Genomic DNA, 7,640 nt, shown 5'->3' with positions numbered 1-7,640 from the left:
ATGTAGAGGAGACAAAATCGATATGCCACTGTTTTATGACACCTCCAAGCTTCTAAGGACCAGATCCTGAGTTTTGCAAGGTTTTTGTTGAGTGTTGAGTGTCTAGGGTATAAGTTTGAAGTGCTCTTCTATAGTGCCTGTCTTTATTTCCTGCTTGGATATAATTTCTTTCTGCTGAAGGTGTTCTGGAAGGAGTTTAATGTCATGACCCTACAGAACCCGAGAAAAAAAATGTATAGTGAAGAAGACGCCCTTCAGAGAATGTTCGAAACTATATTTGTTTCTATTCTGTGTGAACACATTATGGAACACAATGTGTGTTTAAGAATCCCAAAGTAACTCCCGCTAAGCCATAATTGTGTGTAGGATATTTACAGACCTCACACTCCTGGATATTTCATCACGGAGAACAATGGAATTTGGGATTTGACTGAAATGTAGAATCTATCTCATGACTTCCTCAGATTGTTTTTCATTCCATTTGCTAAAATATTTCAGCTCTTTTGAACAAAAAGAAACACCTATGCTTTTTTGTAGCTGCAGTCGTAAGATACAATATCTGTATTGTATACAGTATCTCCAGTGAAGTACACAGATTTGTATCTAGATTGTATTGTTACTTAAAAACAAAAAACAAAAACATTTGGAACCCAGGTTTGTTACTTAACCGAGTAGCCGGTTCTTACTACATTTATTAGACTCAGATAATACAAAAAGTCCTTTCTCCCTTTGGCCCCCAAAGAAATGTAGCTTAGGATAGCAGATCCAATATTACAGTAACTGAAGTAACACAAAACTGCATCCCATTATCTATTTAAGGGCAAGTAAACGGGGAGTTGGTCAAGAGGAAGGGGAGTGGAAGGAGGTGACTGGAGAAAAAAGGTCAGAGTGGGATCCCTGCCATTGAACATTGTTCAATAAAAAATAAGTCTAGGGGCACCTGGGTGGCTCAGTCAACCGACTGAGTGTCTGACTTCGGCTCAGGTCATGATCTCACAGTTCGTGGGTTCGAGCCCTGCATCGGGCTCTGGGCTGACAGCTCAGAACCCAGAGCCTGCTTCAGATTCTGTCTCTTGCTCGCTCTCTCTGCCCTCCCCTGCTCATGCTCTGCCTCTCTGTCTCAAAAATCAACATAAAAAAAAATGTTTAAATAAGTCTAGTATAACTGGGACCTAATACAATTAGTACGGCCTATGAAACTGGACTGCATAAAAACTAAGCGTAAACGAGGAGTAGGCACTAGAAGCTCTTCAACAAATGTACCAGTTTAGTAAAGGAAAGCCTACAACAATGTTTATATAAGATACCTTGTGTTTTTAAAGTATATGCTTGCACAGCTTTGGAGGCACAAGTAAAACTTCATGGGCAGTAATAAGTAAAACACTAGGTACAAAAGTTTCCCAGAATTATATGTTGAGGTTAATGCTGACACAAAGGTCATGCTTTTCTGTGCTCTTTATAAAGCTCCACTAGACACTTTAAAACCACAACAGATCTCCCTCGGACGGACATGGTAACCAAAGCCCTGTCCCCAGCTTGGAGTGGGAAGGCGTTTGCAGTTGGAATGCAAGTCGAGCAGCAGTTTGCAGACTTTCTGAGCTTTTGTGACAATGTTACGAAATTCTGTGGCTTTAAACATGGCCTTATCTGAGTAATTTCATCACAGTGTCCCAAAGCCATGTTCAAGTGACTTTGTTTTTCAGTATAGTGTAAAAATCCAATTTCTTGTGCCCATCAGCTTCAACCATGCTTAAGCATCTAAATGCTGCTTTATCTTTGTTTCAGAGTAGTACTCATCAACTCTTCGTTCTTCTTTTTCTCAGCCCGTCTCTGTTAAATAATTGTTCTATAAGTATATGAGCCTGGGGAGTTACTTATTTAAGGAACCCCACAGCACGTCTCATATATAAATGTTGGTTGCCACGTCCTTCAGATTTGAAAGATTATTCATCTCTCAGTGAAGCTGGCCCGCAGGGTAGAATCCACATGGCATTTTAGTCTGTTGTTACCAGGTGGGTAGTGCCTTGCTTAGGTTCCTCATATTACAAAGTAGGATGCTCCCCGCAGTTTTACAAAGTCAGTTGAACTTTACAGCAACTGGTAAAAGATTCAATTAAAAAGAAACCCTTAAGGGGCATCTGGGTGGCCCAGTCAATTGAGCGTCAGACTTCAGCTCAGGTCATGATCTCGGGGTTTGTGAGTTTGAGTCCTGGATCAGGCTTGCTGCTGGCAGCCCAGAGCCCACTTTATATCCTCTGTCTCCCTCTCTCTCTGCCCCTCCTCTGCTTGCACTCCCTATCAAAAAATAAACATTAAAAAAAAATAGAAACCCTTAAGTATGATTTTGTGTCCCTGATAATGTTCCTCGGCACACAGATCGCACACAGACATTGATGAGTGTGCATATGTGATTTGAAAACCCTGTGGACATGTGCACAAACCCCTGTAAGGGCCACTTTCCTTAGGCCTAGACTGACGATTTTTCTCTTCCAGTCTGAGAGGTGTTTACTAATCCTTTACAACGCACCAAGGACCGAGTCTTGACTTTGTTTCCTTTGTAGACAGTGGATGTGACCTGTGATTGGTTGGCTCCTCTGTCTACATAAGCCACCACCACTCCTGTCCTCTCTCCTCATTCATACTTTCTGAGCTCTCAGTAGGTACTGGGCTTTGGTCTAAGCCTAAGCATCATTTACAACTTGCAATTTTTACACACATTTCCCTGTAAGAGAATTTTTCAGAAACAATTTCCTAGAAGAGGCTTTCTCCCTCACCCAGTTGGGAACGTTTTCAGGATCACCAAGTCTTGCATTTCATAGAGAAGGCGTCCAATCCGCTCTGGTGAGTGAGCTTATCCTTTTTGCTTTCTTCTCTTCTTTTTTAAATTTATTTATTTAGAGAGAGAAGGAGAGAGAATCCAAAGCAGAATCCACCCTGTCCACACAGAGCCCGATGCGGGTCTTGATCTCACAAACTGAGATCATGACCTGAGTCAACCGCTCAACCAACTGAGCCATCAAGCACCCCTGAGCTATTCCTTTAAATCTTGCTGCCAGCTTTGAGCACGTTTCAAATTCTGCTGGACACATTAAACATCAGTCTGCATTTACTAGCAAAGCTGGCCCCAAACAGTTGGGACATCCTCTTCTGTAAATTGGAGGAATACCCAGCTCTCCTTTCAGACACTCTGACCGCACCCTATATAAAAGGTTTACGGGAGGTAGAAGCAGCAATATTCCTAGGGTGAGATTTTGTAATCCTAAATGAGCAAGTGGACCAGGCCGCTGGGAAACAGGCCTCAGCCACTATCTCTAGGGAATGAAGACTTCATAGATTCTTATACCCTAGTCACGTAAACTATCCTGGCCAGTCTTGAATGCCTTTAATTTGGTCTATGACAGCCTCTCATGAGACTAGTTGCACCAATAAAAACAAATTTCGGCGGGCAGTTGGCTGGCTCAGTCGGTAGAGCATGGGACTTGATCTCGGGGTTGTGAGTTCAAGCCCTACATTAGGTGTAGAGATTACCTAAAATCTTCAGGGTGCCTGGGTGGCTCAGGCGGTTAACCATCTGACTTCAGCTCAGGTCATGATCTCGAGGTTTGTGAGTTCAATCTCAGCGTCGGGCTCTGTGCTGACAGCTCAGAGCCTGGGGCCTGCTTTGGATTATGTGTCTTCCTGTCTCTCTGCCCCTGCTCTGCTCACATCCTGTCTCTCTCGAAAATATAAATAAATAAATATCTTCAAAAGAAAAAATCAAGCCATTTTCGGATGTGCAGTACTGATTAAAGTCTGTCGAACTGCAAAAGAGCGTGTCGGAGCAGTCGTTGGAGTGTGGCCCAGCTGGATGGCAGCCACCTTCTTAGCGGACTACTCCTAGAAGCAAAGCTACCTTGGAAAATATCACACTGACTGCACAGTAGCATTTTAGAATAAATTGCAGACATTATAACGGGCTCCCAGACTACACTGAACCCATATGTGGATTATTTTTTGTAACATCACCACTTGGCCACCCAGTTTTTCCGCGATTTCTGATCCGAATATATTCTTGGGTGCATATATAAATAAACTGTGTTACGCACATCACTTTTCATTTCATTCATGTAGATAACAGAGCTTGACTTCAGTGGCTGTATCGTATCACTATAAGATCTAAGTAGTGTCCTTGGGGCGCCTGGGTGGCTCAGTCGGTCCGACTTGAGCTCAGGTCATGATATCGTGGTTCGTGGGTTTGAGCCCCATGTCGGGCTCTGCTGACAGCTTGGAGCCTGGAACCTGCTTCAGATTCTGTCTCTCTCTCTCTCTCTTTCTTTCTCTCTCTCTGCCCTTCCCCCACTCGCGCTCTATCTCTCTCTCAAAAATAAATAAACGTTAAAAGAAAAAACTTACAAAAAGATATAAGTAATGCCCAACCACAGACTCAGACATCTGTGGTACCAGTGTCTTAGCTGTTCTACAGGGAATTTTATAGTATCAAACACCCCATGGATATCTTATTTTTCCTCTTGTCCCTCTCTGCTTCCTTTCTATTTCCTTCTGGCTTCTGTCTGTGCATGTATGTTTCATTAATGCTTCCGGTGACACCCGAAGTTTTAGCTCCGTTTGCCTACAGAATTTTCAGGCCCCGCCCAGATTACCCTAAGACCCATTGCTGATGTCGTTTTGGAAGACCACCAAGATTATGCTGACCCTGAGAGGTGGAGGTGTGGCCTCACTCCTCAGTCCAGAAAAGGACTTTGGAATACTCACTTATACTTACAAATTCACAGGGCGAGTGAGACTAGAAGGAATTGGGAAGAACTCGCCAGAATTTCTTCATTGGCGTGACATGAGACCCACCCAACCAAGACCAGAGAGAGGACAAGGCTTTGCTCCTTATTAACTGTTTTTCCTCTTCAGGGTCCCTGTTGGCCTCTTGACCGTTGTTGGTTTTCCCTTTTTGAGCACCAAACTGCCTCCAGGTAATAGTAGAGTTAAAAGTGATGGTGGAGGGACACCTGGCTGGCTCAGCGGGTAGAGCATGTGACTCATCTCGGGGTTGTGAGTTCAAGCCCCGTGTTGGGTGTAGAGATTACTTAAAAAGAAAATCTTTGGGGCGCCTGGGTGGCTCAGTCGGTTGAGCGTCCGACTTCGGCTCAGGTCACGATCTCGCGGTTCGTGAGTTCGAGCCCCGAGTCAGGCTCTGGACTGATGGCTCAGAGCCTGGAGCCTGCTTCCGATTCTGTGTCTCCCTCTCTCTCTGCCCCTCCCGATTCATGCTCTGTCTCTCTCTGTCTCAAAAATAAATAAACATTAAAAAAAAAAAAAAAGAAAATCTTTAAAAAAAAAAAAGTGGTGGTGGAAATCACAGAATTTTGGCCTCTAGCCTGAACAAGAGCTTTAACCTGGGGCTCTAGAGCTTGAGACTATGAAGTAGGGTATCTGGGAAGGAAGGTGGGGTATATATTTTAATAATACTTGAAGCATATTTCAATGAGACTTTTAATTCTTTGTAGAGTTTTTGTGCAAGTGTTCACCGTTCTGTGGTTACAGAGCACCAGACATGTCCACCTGAGTAAACTAAAACCCACCGTGTAGACTTTCACCCAGGTGTTTGTCCAGTGGCTCTCGTGCCAGACATTCTCTTCACCCTCCTCTGTTTCAGATTGCCTTCAGCCCAGGATTGGCTAAGATTTCTTTTTTCTTTTCTTTTCTTTTCTTTTCTTTTCTTTTCTTTTTTCTTTTCCTTATGTTCATTTATCTTTTGAGAGAGAGACAGAGACAGAGTGTGAGTGGGGTAGGGACAGAGAGAGAGGGAGACACAGAATCCAAAGCAGGCTTTAGGCTGCAGGCTCCGGGCTCTGAGCTGTCAGCACAGAGCCCCATGTGGAGCTCGAACTCATGAACCATGAAATCATAACCTGAGCCAAAGTTGGATGCTTAACCGACTAAGCCACCCAGGAGCCCCAGGATTGGCCAAGATTTATTAAAGGATGCAACTAATACCGATTTTCACATCTTATTATACTGTTAAAAGGCAGACATTGTATACATCATTATGAGGCATTTCAGGTAGAGTTTAGGGCAGTATTTGACAAAGTATTTGGAAATGCTCAGCTTTTAGATGTTTTCAATTCTGTAACCAGACATAACAGATGGCAATCAGGAGAAAGAATGGAGTAAGACTGGTGGAAAGAAGTGGTTGGAAAGATTATAATGAATGAGGAGAATTGATAAGAATTTTCAGTTTTAGAAATTAGGGTTTAGGGGTGCCTGGGTGGCTTAGTTGGTTAAGCACCCAACTCTTGATCAGCAAAGAGCCTGCTTGGGATTCTCTCTCTCTCCTCTCTGTCCCTCCCCTGCTCATGCTGTCTCTCTCTCTCTCTCTCTCTCTCTCTCTCTCTCTCTCTCTCAAAATAAATAAACATTAAAAATTTTAAAAACAAATTAGGGTTGAACTCATCATCTTGAGGTTCCCTTTCCCATTTCATAAGTACCCAAATCGTGCCTGAATTAGGAGGTAAGTCCTGGGCAATAATTGGTCAGCCCATTCCGGACAGGAGTCTGAAATTTGCAGAATTCCCTGGATTACTGGTATTGTTCACCCCAAAGGAGGAAGAGGAGAAAAGATGGTGTTCCTTGGTCAAAGGTTAAAATTTTAAATTCATGGTAAGGATTAAGAGATGCACAATTTTGTGTCAAGAGCAGTGGCTCGAAATCAAGGTGAGTTACAGGTAACATTTGGGAGAAACCTGGAGAATGGGGCTCTGGAATTAAAGCTTAGAGTTGGAAAGGCCCAGTCTGCCTCTGAATGCAGGAGTTGTCATGGAAACATTCCTACCAAGGGAACACCCACCCCAGAAAAGGGAGAAGATGAAGTGCAGTGGTTGGGAGCACAGATGGGTTTCGGTCTTGGATCTACCCGCTTAACGAGCTGTGTGGTCTTGGTCAAGTTAACCTGAATTAAAAAGCATGTCTATTTCCTCACTATTAAGTGAAGCTAATGATAGTATTAAATACTGCGTCAACATAGTGCTAGGTGCAAAGTAACCATTCAATAAACAGTAGGTGGCAGGTCAGAAGGCAGAGAACACAGCCCAAGATTCTCCTGGGAACAAATCCCAGAAGACAGAGCGCATGCACCTGGGTAAAGGCAATACATTGATTCAATTAGCCTGCCCTGCAAACATTTGTAAAAGATTCTGGCAAAAATCTCCATGAGAATCAGTGACCTAGTAAAAATCACACACACACACACACACACACACACACACACACAAAGCCACAAGAATCTTTTTCTGAAGAGTTTGAGACCAGGGGGAGGGAGGCGTCACCCTAGGTCTGGTGATCATAGGTGTCAAAAAATAAGTACTGATAGAGGCCTTCCCGAGGATCCTGTCACCTTTCCATTTACTCATCTGGTTGAGCCCTACTATGTGCCAGGCACTGTTCTCGGCACATGGGGTTCTGCCGTGAACAAAGCAAAGATGCCCCAACTCATCACAAACCACAACTTTCTGTCCTTGCAGTTGCTTAGACCAAAAGCTGTTGGAATCATTTTCTACTCTTCTTTTTCTTCAAACTTCACATCCATTTAATCAGCAAATCCTGTTGGCTCTCTTGCCACAACTTATCCAGGAACTGGACCCTTCCCACCA

This window comes from Neofelis nebulosa, chromosome 9, assembly GCF_028018385.1.
Source record: "Neofelis nebulosa isolate mNeoNeb1 chromosome 9, mNeoNeb1.pri, whole genome shotgun sequence".
NCBI classification, from domain to species: Eukaryota; Metazoa; Chordata; class Mammalia; order Carnivora; family Felidae; genus Neofelis; species Neofelis nebulosa.
The sequence above is the reverse complement of the archived record's forward strand: the minus strand, read 5'-3'. Positions refer to the sequence as shown.